Source organism: Camelus ferus, chromosome 31, assembly GCF_009834535.1.
Source record: "Camelus ferus isolate YT-003-E chromosome 31, BCGSAC_Cfer_1.0, whole genome shotgun sequence".
Taxonomy (NCBI): domain Eukaryota; kingdom Metazoa; phylum Chordata; class Mammalia; order Artiodactyla; family Camelidae; genus Camelus; species Camelus ferus.
The window spans coordinates 20237415-20254852 of record NC_045726.1 but is presented as its reverse complement, the minus strand read 5'-3'; the positions used below and the strand labels follow the sequence as shown (position 1 = coordinate 20254852).

General features: G+C 50.2%; 1 long non-coding RNA gene and 1 pseudogene across 1 annotated transcript; both read right to left on the bottom strand.

Moving 5' to 3' along the window:
- Positions 1–9978: 9978 nt before the first annotated feature.
- Positions 9979–15376, bottom strand: LOC102522805 (annotated as a pseudogene).
- A 328-nt stretch (positions 15377–15704) lies between these two features.
- On the bottom strand, positions 15705–16900 carry LOC116660716. Its single transcript, XR_004316314.1, has 3 exons — positions 16707–16900; positions 16237–16252; positions 15705–16159 (listed from the first exon to the last, which is right to left on the bottom strand). It is a non-coding gene; the product is annotated as an uncharacterized LOC116660716 (long non-coding RNA).
- Between the last annotated feature and the right edge of the window lie 538 nt (positions 16901–17438).

Sequence of the window (17438 nt, the reverse complement as noted above, 5' to 3'; positions counted from 1 at the left end):
TTGTGAAGTAACAAAATGATCATTAAAACTATATTGAAATACATTCATATCATGAATTTTATATTTAAATTAAAATATAATTAAATCTTAAGATAGAAAATATAATAAAGTACTAATAAGTGGTTACAAAATTGTATCTGTCAAATATAAAGAAAAATAATATTGAAAATGCAGAAGTAATATCAAGACAAAGGAGATATTTACCAAAATAAAGGGAAACGTGCGTGACGATGAAAGGCACACCTTTATAAGAAATAAACTTGTATGAAAAAACAATATAGCAGATAAATAATGCAGAAGCAATGAACATGAAAGAACAGATAAAAATGAAATTATAAAGAAATATCAATGCATTAAATTTGTACTCATACATATCCATAACAAAATATAATTATGGATATAGACTAATTGATTAATATAACCAACATATTGAATTATTTATGTGTTTACTCAAAATCTATAGCTGTTTCAAGAAGTATTTTTCCCCAGTTCAATCTTCTGCTTCAAATCTCTACTATACAACTCAGATATATAAATTAATCACAAAGTTGCAAAAATGAGTATCTTGGGCAAAGATTTGAATTGTGTTATTAAGATATCATGTTGTCCCTCCAGCAGTTAAAATGTGATTTTAGTTGTTTTCTTTGCTTTGAATCTTATATTTAAGGTACCTATCTCATTCCTTTTTATTTTTACATTAATTGATAGCTGTCAAAATTCTTAACTAGATTTTTAATAAGGTATGTTAAAAATTTGAGCATTTTCAAAGGCAATTTACCTTTTTGACCTGTTTTATATTATTAATTTAGTTCTTCTGTGATTCTCTTCTAAACCCCATCTACATATACCTGTAGCAATATGCTTATTACATGTTTCCTTTTCACTAATCTTCATGGTATCATGAATCAATGTAAAATACACTCTGATGCTCATAATTAAAAAGCATTCACTTTTATTAAATTGATCATTCCCTGTGCCCTCAAAAGAACACACTTTAATAAATATTTATTATATTTGTTGCTTTGTTAGAGTAAATATTAAACAGAATATGGTGGGTGAAGGGTAGTGTTTTAGGATATAAGGAGTTTAATGGTGAAAATACACAAAAGAAGTAAACTTCATCCAGCTCATTAGATATATACATAATATCTTGGCCCATATATGTATAAGGTTTATGGGCCAGGAGTTGCAGGCTATCATGGTAACGATGAGGAAAGTGAAGAAATAAAGCAAGAAAGAAAGAAAGACCGAAATAAGAAAAATAAAAGACAAGAAAGAAAGAAAGAAAAAAGAAGAAGAAAGAAGAAAAAAAAAGAAAGAAGAAAGCAAAAGAAAGAATGAAGGAAGGAAGGAAGGAGGAATGAGGAAGTAAGGAGGAAGGAGAGAAAGGAAAGAAAGGAAAGAGAAGAAAAAGAAAAAAAGCATAAAGGTGTACCTACTGATGACTGGGCTTCCTTGGAAAGGGAACAGAGAACTGGAGACAGCAACAGTCTCCAAAAACACATGAGAAAATGTTTACTCTTGTTTTGTACATGTTGTTTCCTTCTGTACCTGTACTGTATGTAAAATTAAGGAAGAAAGGAAGCAGAAATAAAAGGGAAAAAAAGGAAGGAGAAAAGAAAGGAACCTGGCCACTTATTCTTTAAATATATAGCTAGTATTATCTCCTGTGAGCCAGAGATCTTTCAGAACCCCTCTTAGGACTCAAAGACACCTAAATGGCAGTTCTCTTCCAAATGCTCCTAATCCTGTATCTCTGTAGCTTTATAACATTAAAGATGGTCTCAAGCAGATACAAATCAACTCCAAAATCTAAATGTATACAAGGTATACCTGTAACAAATTATATATTTGCATATATATTATATATATATAACATATATAAGCATATGTGTAGATATATACTCAGACATAATGTATATGTAGATATTTTTTAAAGAGATATATCCCCTAAAGTTTCTTCAGAACACTGTATTCCTTTAGTATGATTATCTTGGAAAAGACCTCCAGGCTCTAATAAAATAACCAGGGCATTCCCAGGACAACTCCAGTACAAACTTCAATCTAAAGGGTAAGAGATCCTAAGCCACACTTTTCCTAGGATTTCTGGTACTAGGGTGAGAACAAACTGATAAGTCAGCCACCAAAGCTTTTTTAGAATTGCCTTGAATGTAACCCAAAGAGCCCATAGATCTATTCACTCCATTGTCTAACTGTAACTTACTTTGTGTCTGTTATGTGCCAGGTTCTTGGTGAACAGCTGATCTGCCTAACTGAATAGTACAACAAACTTGCCTTCTGTCAACGTATGCACTAGAGTCAAATGGACTCAAAGTCTATCTTTCCTGAGACTCAGGTGTCATAGCAAGGAAAAAACAAGAGCAAAAATCCATCTACTCCCACTTTTCAGCACTCCTGGCACTATATACAAAAGAACTCAATATTAAGAGACCTTGTTTCATATAATCCATTATTGTCAATATCTTCTTCTAATGAAAGATGGAAAGTTGATACCAGAAACATTTCTATAACTTTATACATTTGCGATTTTTAAGCTTTATTGATTGTATCCTATTTTCAAGATTGTAAAATGACCTGAACCTTTCAAAAGATTCAAAATAAAAAAGCAACTATAGATATCTCATTTATTTTTCATTTAAAGTATCTTTTCTTCTTCAACTTAAGATTTCCTTTCTTTATGCTTTTTTAGCTAAACACACACACAAACACACAAATACAAATATTTTGAAGCAATATCTGTGTGTATGTTTTGTAATAATGAGAGCAATTTAATTACCCACAGTAATTGAATGAAAATGTTTAATTCTTAAAAAATTGTATTAACTCAAAAGGCAAGTCTTTTTCTTTTACATTAATCTTTTTGACCCAGGGAATGTCATTTAATCATTATTACTCAAGCATATTAGTAATTTATTCTTTGACTTTTAAAATCATATTAATAAAATAATTATTTATTAACTCATGAAAGTGTTTTAAGTACCATGAAGTTTCAAATAATATAGTTTTCCTGGAAAGAATATACATTTTAAAGATAAAATCCCTGTCCAAAGAGGTAATTTTGATATTTGATACACAATCAATAGCACATAAAGTTACTTGGATGTTTACGCATTTTTAAAATGATATTTTAAGTGGAAACATTGCAGAAACTTGCAGAAGCACTTTCCTTGTTTCTCATTTTAAGAATTTTGAAATTTTTCTATCTAGAGGTAGATGCTTAATTACTGATTATTATTCAATCAATATGTTCTTTATACAACCACACACAAAAGTTCACTTTTCCAACTTTCTATCATATGAACCCAGGTATGAATTTCTTTAGCTGGAAATAATTTTATAAAGCATCAGAAAATTGTTTAAGATCATTTAATGTTACATTAAGATTGGACCACATATCTAAATAAGATGCTGGTGGAAATTAATTCGATCTAAGTTTTACATGCTATTAATTAAGTAAATAAAGCACCATGGTAGAGTCTTTTATACATTGTGTATTGTTGTCTATTGTGCTGCACAAAATTTAAGTTGTGGATTCAGTCCACTTTCTTCTATTATTTAAAAGTTCAAGAATGTCATAAAAATACATATGCCATTCTTTCTAATTAAAAACTATGCATATTTCATTAAGACGTTCTTATGACTTGCCTGGATTGCATGTTATGACACTCTTAACTGAGAAGGAAAGGCCAAGCAGATGACACAGCACACTTAAACATTATCCTCTGTGGATTTGCCCACATTAATCGTGCTCTTTATGAACCAAGAAGACATTCTATAATATTAGTTATTGTGGCAGTTTGAGAATACTATAGAAAAGTGAATTATTAGGCTTGCCTATCTTTGGAGAAAAATTATTTTATTCCAATAGGAAGCATAAACACAAAATGATACTGACTTTCCTGTCTGCAGTAACCCCACCCCCACCATCTTAGCAGGCCCTCTCTTTTGGAGGAAGGATTAAATTATCTTATTAGTGCATTTATTATTATCTTTTTACACATTCAATTCACCAACCAGTGAAAAGTTGTTCATTGAGACTGACTACACTTAAAAAGCACAAATAGAAATATATTATAGTTAATCAGTCTATCTACCCACCTGTCTATTTTTTCTCCCTATCTCATCTTTCCTTCTCTCCCGCCACCCCCTTTCTCTCTCTCACACACACACACACACAAACCACATTGCCTGTGGGCAGTTTCATGTCCTTCCCTGGGCCCCTGGAATCATGGGTTGTTCCAGTTCCCTAGTCTTGCTCTGTAACATTACCCATTCTTCTATCTGTGAAATCTATTCTCTCTGCACTTACCTCTTTTACTTAAGGGCATTAAAACTCCCTCTTTGTAGGTATACAGATCTTGTCTATTTCTCTGCTGAACCAAAAAAGGAAAAAAAAAAAGAAATCTAAAATATTAAAGTCATATAATACCTAGAGCAAAAAAAGTATCTTAAAACAGGAGAAAGTGAATAAAACATTGATGAATATAATATTTGGGAAACTCGAAAGCTGAGAGGTTGGAGAACTGTACAGCTAACAATGTTAAGATAGATTTCATGTCAATAGGGTAAAGATTAAATGATTTTATGAATAATAGTTAATCTGGAAATGGTTAATAGGATTATGTAAGCAAAATCAGAAAGGACTGTAAGCCTAACTCATTAGAATAATAGGACAAATTATCCTGGAATTTGTTAGATCAAAGAATAGAGACATGGCTGATGATTAAAATATTACAGCAGAGGATTTCATTATGAATATGGTATTAGACTTGCAGCAAAAATACTCCTAGAATAAAATCTTAATGGCTTCCAAAATAATATTTTTTTCTCCTAACTTTCCACGTTTGCCCCTTTAGACCTCTTCTCACAGGCAGATTGTGTTTGCATGGAGTTTATGATTTGCTAATCATTCTTTTTTTTTTTAATCAAGTTCTTGTCAGTCTTTAGAGAAAATGATTTAATTTGGTCATTTTCATGTTCAGATGTACCTGAAAAGGACTGGCTTACATTCAACTCATTTAAATAGAAGTTGTGAAAACTCTGTGGAATAGGAGAACTGTTTTCCAAGCAAAATAATTTAGAACATACTTGTGATAACTGGCAGCTTATTTTTTCCATCTAAATTTAGTAGACCTAAATCCGAGTATTAGGCAGACTTTCATTTATTTCACATCCAGCTATGCTTCAAGGACTTTGAATCAATTCTGCATAGTGTGGATCTGAAGGAAAACGTGATCCCTGAGATGCAAGACACAGCAATGACAGTCAATTTAGATTTATAAAGTGAGCAGAACAAGAAACATCACAAAATACTATCATGTAAAATTGATAATTTTTGCTAATTTTTCAAACACAGAAGTGTTACATACATTGATTTAAAGTGAAGACATACAAACAAATTAAAATATACCAGAAAGTTTTGATGTATGAGCTGGTGACTATGAGACTGACTATTAATAATTTGCATATGGACAATTAAGAATTGACTGGTTGGTAAATTTTATAAAATACTGGAAAAATCACAGGATTTAGAGTCTGTATTTAGAGACCTGGATTTCAAATTCACTGTCATCACTTACTACCTATGCAACTTCAAGCATTTTGCATCAATTATCTCAACTATCAAAAACCACACCAAAAGTATACCTACCTCATGAAATAGTTGAATGGGTTAACTAACCTACAATGCATGGCAGCACATTATAATTCCTAAAGCTTGGTGTAGTTGTGTCTGGGCTTAAGTGTGCTTTTCATGCTTCCTCTACGTTTACCACAATGACATGTCCCCACGTGCACAGGTTTATGTCTCTCTTACTATACAGAACTACAGAGGAAATTAATGTACTGTTTATTTATTATGTATATGTATATATCTATACTTGTATCTTTAAATTCACCTTATTTTTAGCTGTTATAAATAAACATATATGCACACATGTGCACACACAGACATGTATACACACACATGCATTCACACACACATATATAGTCATAATAAACTGAAGAGGTCAATTGTTATCCCTAACACAACCACTAATAAAATACCAAAAAAAAAAAAAAACAGAAATGGAAATTTTAAAAGAACAAAAATGGCACATTGCAAAATAAAATTAAACACAAAAAGGGAGTAATAGACAATTTGAGAATCAAAAAAGGTACAATATTTAGAAAACAATTAGAAAAATGACAGAAGTAAATCCTTTCATTTGTGTAATTACTTTAAATATAAATGGACTAACTGCTCTAATAAAAAAACTTAGACAACATGGACACCCAAGACGGAGGTTATTCATGAACACGAGAAATGAACATCAGCCGAAGATACGTAAGATGGACAATGGGAGTTCAAGCCTTTCCTGGAGGAGGGTTGGCAGTTTTATATTGTATCTGAGATAATTTCCCTGCACTAGGTGGAGACACAAAGTGTATTGCTGTCTTTAATTCGGGAAGCTTAACGTGGTCCACGGTGGCCGACAAGCAGTGGGTTGAGCTGTTCTTGTTCTACGTCAGGTTAGCTAAGCCGTAAGCAGCTTTCTTAGCGTTCCCTTCCCTTTGTGTGTCTCTAGGTTAGGGTTGTTCAGAAGAGAAGTTTACACCTGTTGGAGAGCAAACTGAAGGAGCAGTCCTTTGGCTGGGGGGCTGTGCCACAGCCGTGCACGTTGTCACTGACCTGCACCCTCACTCCGTCAGTGTGGAGAAGCTGCTCCTCCGGCGCCCGCCTGGCCTCCGCAGGGGGTCCAGCCCTGGGCCAGGCAGGTGTGCAGCTCCATCCTGCTGCCACCGGTTTCTTCCACAGGGAGAGACACAGGCTCCAGGTCTTCTTGAAGGTGTTCAGATTTTATTGAATGGGTTAGATTTCTCCTGCTTAAAAGGTTTTTTTATTGTGGTAAAAGAATAGGATTTGCCCCTAAGGAAGTGTACCATGTTAAACCTCTCTCCAGGTTTTGGGGACAGTAAATACATTCATACAGTGCAATCACGACCACCTGTGTCTCCATAACTCTCCCCGTCTTTACATGTGAAACCCTATGCCCGTAAACAACAACCCCCCGTTCTCCCCCGGCTGCAGCCACTTCTGTGTTTTCTCTTTCTGGAAATGCGGCCACTCCTAATCGCTCACACAAGTGGAATCGCACACGATTCACAGTCTTGCCCCTGGCTCACGGTACACGTTCCGATGTCCCCCAGGTGCCCCCGTGCTGTCACACATGTCACAATGTTCTTCTTTCTTCAGGGGCAGTACTGTTCCATTGTACGCTCAGCCCACATCGTGCTCATCTGTCCATCCGCGAAAGGACACTCGAGTTCCTGCCTCGTGGTAGGTATTGTCAACGGAGCTGCTGTGAAGTGGGTGTTCAAGTGTCTCTTTAAGACCTGTTGTATGTTCGCTCGGGGTTATTCTAAGCAGTGAGATTGCTGCAAGTGTGGTAGTTGTTTCTGAAATTTCTCTGAGGGGCTTCCAAAGTGTTTTGCACAACGGTAATGCCATTTTATGTCCTCACCAACAGAGCACAAGTGTTTCTTTTCCCCACATCCACGGACACCACACACGGACAGCAATCCAGGTATTCAAGGCTCAGACTGACAGACGTTCCCCTTGGAGGGCGGGAGGAGGGGGGACCTGGTGGGGGCCCAGGAGCGCAGTGGGGTGGCAGCCCAGGTGTGTGTGTGTGTGTGTGTGTGTGTGTGTGTGTGTGTAAGATGTGGATGGGGGTGCGGGCAGGAGAGGTGAGACACGGACAGGAGTGTGTCGGAGGTCTTGCCCGGGGCAGGGCCCCGAGGGGTCAGGAGCAGCAGGAGGCTGACCTCAGGCTCACACCGGTGCTGACACAGGGGCTCAAGGGAAGGCGTCGGCCACTTCGCTTCCAGGGGCCCAGGAGGGGTTGTGCATGGGGGACGTGCTGTGGCCTGGTGTTGCCCCAGGGTCAGGACGGGGCCCTCAGGCCTGGTGGGGGCAGCTGTTCTGGGACTGGTGCTCCTCAAGGACCCATGGGGCCAGCCCGGTATCGACCGTCCTGGGGTCCCCATGGGAATGTCTGGCTGGAGGCAGATCTGTGGTCCAGGGGATGGAGGTGAGGGGCAGGGCCTGGGGCCGGGCAGGCTGCAGGGACCATTAGCAGGTTCAGCTTGTTGGTTAGGTGTTCCGTGTGAGGGAGATTGCGAGTGGGGGAGACCCCCAGGATGGTTTCTGGAGCCCCGATAGAGCCCTGGAGGCAGAGGGTGCCCAGTGTCCTCACGCCTGGCAGGGTCCCTGAGGGCCAGCGATGCCCCTGGACACAGCTGCCTGCCCCATGGCCTCACCCTCTTTGGTGTAGAGCCCACTGCAGCGAGCTGTCCCTTTCCTGCATAAAATTCTCTGTCTTCCTCTGTCTCTCTGTCTGTCTGTCTGTCTGCCTGTCCCCCACAGGAAGCTGGAATGGCCCTTTCCAACAGCCCTAGGGTGCTGTGGCTTTACTGATAGACACTCAGTGCTGGTCCCAGCTCCCCTCCAGGAGCCTGTCCTTTCTGGCCTCCCCTGGGGCCGTGGAGCCACAGACTCGGCACATTGATTTCACCCCCTCTGCCCTGACACACTGAAAGGCTCACACAGACACTTGGACAATGTCCAGCCGCCCAGGGCCGCTGTCCCGTGGGTGACTGAGATCTCCTGAAGCGCTGGCGAGGATCGCCCAGCAGAGCCAGCCCCGACCAGGCGCTGGCCTCCATTTCCTGGAGCGTTTCCTGTGAAGGGCAGACAGCTGTGGCTCCTGTGTCTGCCCTCTGGGGAGTGCTGTGTCTCCTACAACCCGGGACCTGAGACTGTTCCTTTGAGATGGAACCACCAGGAGGGACTGGAGCTCAGGGTCTGGCCTCCCGGGAGGACCGAGTCCTGACTCCGTCCCTGCACCCTTGGCAGCCGGTGGGCACAGTGGCCTTCACGCTCCTCGACCTGGGACGTGCTGCTCCAGGATGGGAGACAATAATTTCTGTGGTTCCAACCCGACTGTGCTGCGTGTTACAGCAGCCGTGCTGACCAGGCGTCCGACACCTGGGACTTGCTGCTGACTCTGCGCCCCCAGGGAACCCCAGGGATGGGTGTGGTCGGGGGAGAGCTGGGGCCTGGGGCTGGGAGGGTGTGGAGGGCGGCCAGGCTGTGGAGTCACCAGGGGAGGGGCCGCAACATAGAGCGATTCCCAGAGAGCTATGGAATGGTAAAGGATGCTTTATTGTCTCCACAACCCAAAACATGACAAGCCAGAGTCTCCCAACAAAAAACCCAAACCAAAGATAAACAGCGCAGAAAGTTCATGGGCTCCAGACATTTAGAAAGGATGCACAGCTTCCCAAGCCAGGCCTGGCGTGACCTCTGGCTGTAGCACGCCCCCCCTCCCCTGCCACCACCCGGCACTGGGGCATGCCCCTCCCCATCCAGGGACAAGACAGGAGAGGCCCAGGGGTCTCGGGCCGGGACGCCAGGCTGTCGGGCTCCCTCCTCCCGGGGCTCGCCTCTCACCCCACCGCCCAGTGCAGGGGAGCTCCTGCTGAAGGTGTCTCAGGCCGCTGGCCACAGGACAGGCTGGCTGCGGCCACTGCCCTGTTTTGCCAGTGTCCCTATTTCTGTGTCCAGCGAGGCTGTGTCCTGCTCTTGGGGGACCCGGTCACCAGGCCCGTCTCTGGGAAGCTGGAGTGGGGAGACCTCACCCCCTTCCTGGCAGGCCTGGCTCCTGTAGGGGCCATGGGCCCTGGCCCTTCTCAGAGCTGAGTACTTGGCTGACCGTTGGTGGCACATCCAAAAGCCTCCCTGCTGTGAGACGTTGGCCAGGGCTGCATATGTTCCCACCAAGGATCTGACACAGGCGCCTCCCCTTGGGGACCCTGCTTGATGACCAACCTGATGGTGTCCACAGAGCAATCCCTGCCCACTGCCCCGGGATGCCAGCCTCCTGCTCATCCAAGGGAACCCCAGGGTGCCCCGGGCACTCCCGGTGAGGACAGGCAGACCCCTCGGCTCAGGTTGGTGGTAGCACCTGCTGTCCACTTGGTCCCCTGAAGGTGGGCAGGGTGCAGGGTGTGGTCGGTGGTGGCCGTGAGGTCGGAGGATGGAGATGCGGGTGAGCACGGCCGAGAGATCAGAGCTGGCAGGGCAGCGGGCGGAGTAGTGGCTGAGCAGCTCGGAGTGATGAACGGGGTACCTCTGGGGCCTGGGGTGGCCGTGGACACCCCCAGAGGGCACGCTAGGCCCCCTGCCCGATCACGTTTCTGTGGTCTGGGACGATCGTCCGCTTCAGCTCCACCACCGAGGAGAAGATCCACTTCACCTGCAGGGACGGCGGGTGTGGGCATAGCCGGGGCCCTCGTGCCAGCTGCCTGCAAGGACCTGGCCTCCCAGCCCGGGGACTGCCGGCCGCGAGTGTACTCGGGTGGGGTGGCGCGAGGACTCCATGGGCACAGCCAGGGACAGGGAGGTCCCGACAGGGACAGAGAGAGACAGTGAGAGAACAGAATGAAATGGAGAGACAGAGGACAGTGGACAGAAAGGACAAGAGGGGAGAGTGAGGAGACAGTGACGGGACTGTGAGGGGACAGGAAGGGGACAGGGAGGGACATGGAGGGACAGGGAGTGGACAGGGAAGGGGGACTGTGCGGGCACTGTGTGGCGACAGCAGGGACAGCTGGCCTGGCCCGCCCACCTTAAAGAGGGTCACTGTGGCGCTGTAGCACACGCTGAGCAGGAAGAGGGTGATGAAGATGGAGATGGTGGTCCACAGCCCATCCAGCTCCCCGCTCTGGGCCTCGGCACAGCTCTCTTCCTCCAGGAGTGGCTCTGGACGGGGAGGGGGTGGTCAGCTTTGTGGCTGCCCATCACGTGCAAGGGCAGGGTCAGTGGCACCTGGGGGTGGGTCTGTCTGTGACAGGGCGGGTGGGGCACTAGGATCCCCTTAGGGGGCTGGATCAATGGTTCCCTGAGGTCAATCCCTGGGCACCGACCTCGTGTCCCCCATTCCTCCAGCTTGGGCCTCAGTCTTGGCCGGATTCCTTGGGCCCAGATCTCGGCCTGGCCAGTGCGTGTCCCTCATCGTCTCCTCTGCGGTGCCTTTCATGGGGTCCTCTGGGGAGAGGGTGCCCTGACCCCTGCCTTCCCTCTCACCGGAGGCCAGGCCTAGACGGCAGGGGTCTGCAGAGCAGGTCTGTGGTGGGTCCTACTGCAGGGAAGGGCGGAGGCAACCTTGGGGTGTCCCTGTGTGCCTGAGGGGGTGGGGTGGGCGTGCTAGGGACCAGTGGTGTGTTGGGTCTCTGTCTGTTGAGGAGGGGGTGCAGGTGTCCTGGGGAGAGGAGGGGTGGGGGTCTGAGCTGGCCAGTGTGGTCAGAGTGTGGTCAGTGCTGCTGGGGCTTTGAGGAGTGGGGACCAAGCTGGTGTCCACAGAGGGTTCATGAGACCCGGCTCCAGGCTCTGGTCTGGCCCCGGGTCGATACCCCGTTGAGGACCCAGTGAGCAAGGCTGGCTTGTGTGCACTTGTGTGGTTGTGCCCTTGTGTGCAGTTGCACAGGCACGTGCGTGTGCGTGAGTCTGCAGGTGGACGAGGGGTGTGCAGGCTGGTGTGCTCCATGAGAGGGCTTGTTTCCTGTGGGCCTGGGTGAGTGTCCCCTCGAGGTTACAGATCTGGCCCCGAGCACCTCGCCTGTGGGAAGGTGAGGCCTGATCTCCGTGTGTCCTGGGAGCAGGAGGCCTGTGCCCCCATCGCCGGCCAGGCGTGGCTCCCATGTTGACAGGGTGTCAGCACGTGGACCCTCGAGGCCCCGGGGATGGGAACTGTGGGGACAAGGACCTGCCACTGTCCCACAGTTGGGCTTGGACAGAGGTGGGAAGAACCGTGCACTCATGTCCGTGAGGGTCCCTGGGAGGCTCTACCAGTCCCCTCTACACGCTCCAGCCTGAGTAGGTGCTGGCCGGACCCTGGACCCTGGGGAGCGGCTGCCTCTGGCAGAGCCCCCTCTCTGGCCTCGGGCTGCTGCCTGCCTTCAGTTGGCACCAAGTTTGTCCTCAGAGCCTGCCCTGCCCCCGCCTCCCGCAGGCCCGGCGGGCGCCGGAGCTCTGCACAGAAAGAACCATGACAGTGTTGCAGGGCCCCAGGGAGGTACTGGGTGTTTTATTTCATGCTGGCCCCGGAGGTATGTACACAGGGGTGGGGCTCAGGCGTCCACGCGGGACCCTGAGAGCCTCGGGGAGGGGGGTTCGCTTGGGTGCCTGGGGTGAGGCTCATTTACCCGGAGACTGGGAGATGGATTTCTGGGTGGAGTGATCTGTGTAGAGCCTAGTGCATCGCCACACAGGTGAAGACTTCTCCCCGCTGCCACGTGTTCTTTCCCACCGAGAGCTTGCTGTAGAGGATGTAGGTCCCGGCGTTGTCCGGCTGGGGCAGCGTGGTGGCGTAGGCGCCCTCTGCCTCCGGCCGCCCGTTCCTCTGCCACTCAGCGTTGATGTCAGGTGGGTAGAAGCCTTTGATCAGGCAGGTTACGCTCACAGGTGTCCTTGGCCAGGACTTCCTGGTGTGGGGCCAGGGTGTACACCTGCGGCTCCGGGTCCTGCCCTGTGGGGACAGGTGTGTACTGCGAGCATAACGGTCACTCTGAGCAGCCCCAAAGGACCCTCCCGTGCCCGTTGTCCATCCCACCTTTGGCCTTGGAGATGGTCCTCTCGATGGGGGCCGGGAGAGCTTTGTTGTTGACCTTGCACTTGAACGCCTTCCCCGTCAGCCAGTCCTGGTGCTGGATGGGCAGGACGCTGACCACGCGGTACGTGCTGTTGAACTGTTCCTCCTTTGGCTTTGTCTCCGCCGTGTGTACCTCTGTGTCATCCACGGACCAGCTGAACTCGATCTCAGGGTCTTCCTTGCCCACGTCCACCACAAGGCACGTGACCTCAGGTGTTCGGGTGCTGGAGAGGACGTCCTTGGGTTTCGGGGGGAAGATGAAGACCGTGGGCCCTCCAAGGAGCTCAGGGGCTGGAGGGGGAAACAAGATGTGGGTCAGCACTTGGACGGGCCTCCTGTAGGGCACACGTTTCCCTCATCAGGCGGGGCCTGGTCTCTGGTCACTTCCTTGCGATGGAGGGTGTAGCCTGGCTCCCTTACCTGGGCATTTGGGACACTGGGAGCTGGGGTCTTCGCTGTGGAGCGCTGCAGAGAGAGCAGATGGGGGGTTCCTGTGGGCGGGAGATGGCCCTGGGTGGAGTTTAGGTCAGGGACAGGTTGTGGAAGGTGCAGATCGGCACCAGTTCTGTGGGTTAGAGTTGTCCAGCCTGTGACCACCTTGAACCTGGTGGAAACACCCAGAGGACCCCTCACATAGCCTGGGAGGCCTTCAGGTGAGGAGACCGCATCCCCTCTGATATCCTGGGCCGAGGTCGCCATCCTGGCATGTGGTTCGAGCCGGGAGGAGGGCTGACCTCGGTCCTGTCTGGGAGTGGACGCCCTCCCTGAGGCCTGTCCTCTTGCCCACACGCTTGTCCGCCTTGGTGCTGCTGGCCTGGGTGGGCTACGTTGCAGATGAAGGTCTTGCCGGCCGAGCTGCTGGCGGGCATGGTCGCCAAGCTGCTGAGGGAGTAGAGACCCAAGGACATGAGAATGGACGGGAAGGTGTGGATGCCGCTGGACAGGGCGCCCGAGTTCCAGGTCACCGTCACCGGCTCAGGGATGTAGCCCTCAGACCAGGCAGCCGAAGGCCACCGTGGAGTCAGGCATGTCCCAGCATCCAGCAGTCGGAGGATAGACCGATGGGGCCTTGGTGGAGGCTGCAAGAAAGTAGGCCGTGTGACCACCGGGGCTTCACCCCTGGGAGGGTCCGCGCAGGGTGTCACGTGCCCAGGTCTGGGCACCCCTGAGCCCAGCACCCACGTGCTTCCAGAATGTCTGCAAACCAGCTGGCCGGCAGGGCCCTCACCACCTGGGGCCTCGTGCCTCTGCAGCTGTGGGTCAGAGCTGGGTGATCACCTGGGTGACAGCCCCCCAGGTCCCTAACCTCCTGCAAGTGCCTGGCCTGACTGAGCCCTGTGTCTGAGTCCTGACCAGTGCTGCCTGCTCCCGGCCAGCGTCCGCTGGTCCCCTGAGCTCACCGTCCTGCTGCCCCAGCCCGGCCCTGCCCTGGGTGAGCGGGCCTGTCCTTGGCGTGGTGGGCCTCCACCACCCAGAAGCCTGCTCGTGGCCCCTTGCCTGGCCTGCTGTTTGTCCTCCGGGCCCGTGTCTTCTGGGTCAGCTCTGCAGCCAGAGCACCTGGGCCCTGGGCTCTGGCCCTGCCCCCCGGACTCTGTCCCTGCAGGCCTCCTCCTTGGCCCCTCCCATTCATCCCTGTGGCCTCAGCCCGGCTGCGAGTCTGTGCCTTGGGGAGCTCCGGTCCCTCTTCTGGACCTCCAGCTGCAGCCCCTCAGGCTCACTTCCCCCTCCCACCAGGGCCTCTGACCCCACCCCAGCTCGTGGCTCTCAGGTCCCTGCTTTCCTTCTGCCCTTGTCCTTCCTCAGTCCAGCTCATCCCTCAGCACAGTTTGGGAGCCCCACACTGCCCCCACCTTCCTCTCCTGTTCGGTGCCAGCAGCCCGGGCACATCGCTGGCCGGGCCTGTCTCCTCTCAACCTGACCCATCTGCTCTGCTCCGGCTGGCAGCCGAGCTCAGGCCCTGAACGAGCCCCGCGCTTTCCTTCCCTCTGCGGGGTCCAGGGTCTGTTTCACCCCACCAGGCTATGGCATGTCCACCCCTCCTTTCCCAGCCCGCCACAGGCCCTTGAGCCCAAGGACTGGGGCCCATCGGGTCCCCTCAGGGGTGACCCCTCTCCTTCATTCCCACAGAAGTCCCTCTCTCCACCCCAGGACGCCATCTGGCCAGCCCCTCAGGGGCTCAAGGGTCCTGCTGTCCCAGGAGCCCTCAGCTGGGCCTGCTCAGCTACTCAGACCTTAGTTCAAACTCTCTGACATGTCCCTGGGCTCCTGCGGCAGCCCCCTGCTCACCTCCACAAGGTCTACGTGCTTTCTCTGAGCCCCTGTGGCAGCCCCCTGCCCTCCTGGTGCAGCCCCCTGCTCACCTACACCCTCTCTGACCCTTGTCCCTGGAGCTACAGCCCCCTCTGGCCAGCCCCAGAGCCCTCAGCCTAGTTCAGATCCAGTCCAGGAATTTCTTTCCCAGGACTGGCTTTGCTCTTTGGATTTCCTGGGTCAGCTGCTTGCCCTCCCAGCCCCTTGTCCACCTGCATAAACTCTGCCTGCTTCCTGAAATCCTGTGTTAGCCCTGTGCCCCGCAGCCGCCACCCACCTGCACAAGCCCTACCTGCTTCCTGGAGATGCTGGAGCGGCCGCCCTGCCCTCCCAGCCCCTGCTCACCCGCACATGCTCTACTTGCTTTCTCCATGTTCCTGAGAAGCCCCCTGCCTTCCTGGTCTTCAGTCGCCTGCTCACCTGTGGCCTCCCTGAGCTTTGTCCCTGGGGTGCTGGCCCTTAGCAGCCCCTGCCTTCTGACCTGCCGCAGGTCACCCCCCTCGTTCCGCTCTGCTCCTGGGCCCTTCTCCCTGGAGCTGCTAGGTGCCCCTCCCTTTCTGGGCAGCTGTCCCCTGGCAGAGTCTCTGTCCCACCCTGGTCCCCTCCTAGCAGAGCTCCTGGCCCTTGGGTACCTTAAGCCTCTTCTTTGCTCCCTGAGCCCCCAGAAGTCTCCCCTGTTCCTTAGTTCCCTCCAGGTGCTGGTCTGCGTCTCTGCGCCCACCTGCTCCCAGCCCTCAGCTCCTAGTCCTGACCTTCTGCGCCCTGGCTCCCATCGCCCCTCCTGTAGCCAGTGGAGCTGGTGTGCAGCCCCTGTACTGCCAGCTCCGAGCTCTCGGGAACCCAGGCCAGCCCTGTGTCTCTGGCACAACTAGCCCAGTGCAGCCCGGGGCAGGCTTCTGCCCACTGATCGGGACACGCTCCCTGAAGGCCTGGCAGCCCAGCTCAGCTCAGTTGGCCTCTGATGAACCAGCTCTGTTGGAGAGGGCGAGCCCCTGCCAGGGCTCCCTCATCCTTGTGCTGGGTGGGCAGCACGACCCCTGGGCAGCTTGCCTTCCCCTGTGCTGGCTCAGGTGCTCCTGGACCCTCTGTGGGGTCCTGTCCCTGAGGTGGGGTCTCCCCTACATTTCCCCCCTGCACTATGTCTGTCCCTGTCCCTCCTAGACTCTCTGTGGTGTCCCTGAGGAGGGGTCTCCCCTTCATTGCCACCCTGCACTCTGTCTGTCCCTGTCCTCCAGGACCATCTGTGGGGTCCCGACCCTGAGGTGGTTCTCGACATCATTGCCCCCTGCACTCTGTCTGTCCCAGTCTTCCTGGAACTTCTGTGGTGTCCCGTCCCAGAGGTGGGGTCTCCCCTTCATTGCCCACCTGCACACTGTCTGTCCCTGTCCCTCCTGGACCCTCTGTGGGGACCCATCCCCGGGGTTGACGGTCTGCATTTCACTGGCCCCCTGCACTCTGTCTGTTCCTGTTCCTCCTGGACACTCTGTGGTGTCTCCCCTTCATTGCCCACCTGCACTCTGTCTGTCACTGTACTCATGGACCCTCTGTTCAGTCCCTGAGTTGGGGCCTCCACTTCATTGCCCCACTACACTCTGTCTGTCCCAATCCCTCCTTGACCCTCTGTGCAGTCCCTGAATTGGGGACTCCCCTTCATTGCCCCCCTGCACTAGATCTGTCCCTGACCCTCCTGGACACTCTGTGGGGTCCCATCCCTGAGGTGGGGTCTCACTTTCATTGCCCCACTGCACTCTGTCTCTCCCTGTCCTCCTGGAGCATCTGTGGGGTCCCTGAAGTGGGGTCTCCCCTTCATTGTCCCCCTGCACTCTGTCTGTCCCTGTCCTCCTGCCCCCTCTGTGGGTTCCCGACCATGAGGTGGGGTTATATTCCTGCCAATATAGGAAATATTTGTATAAAAAACAAAGGAGACTTTAAATTTTAGGAAGGGATATTGAGCTTAATTAAAGGCTAGCAAGCAAATTATAGTTATTAATGGCCTTTTATTTGAGTAAAATGAACACAATTTAATACTTAGCATAATCTTGTCATAATACTTTTGTTCCTTTTATTATTGTAGTTCCATTTTGGATACTGTGTACCTGGGGACTTTTTTCAAAACGTCCTTGAAGGAATGAAAGAATTATTGATTCCTTGGGATGTGGGGTGACTGTTTTACCTTTAGTATCCCTGCCCTTATCTAAGATATAGCAAAGTTCCAGGTTTTTCATACCATTCTCCTGCCGTGAACTCCAGTACCCTAATTATTACCCCAAAACATGGTCTGATCTGTCCTCTGGTCACCAGTCAATCTGTCTCTGTCTCTGTCTCTCTCTCTAATGTTTCCCTTCTTTCAGTACATTTTTCACCTTCCCAATTTGTGCCCAAGGTAGAAAAATAACCTCTTTATAGAGCCAATTA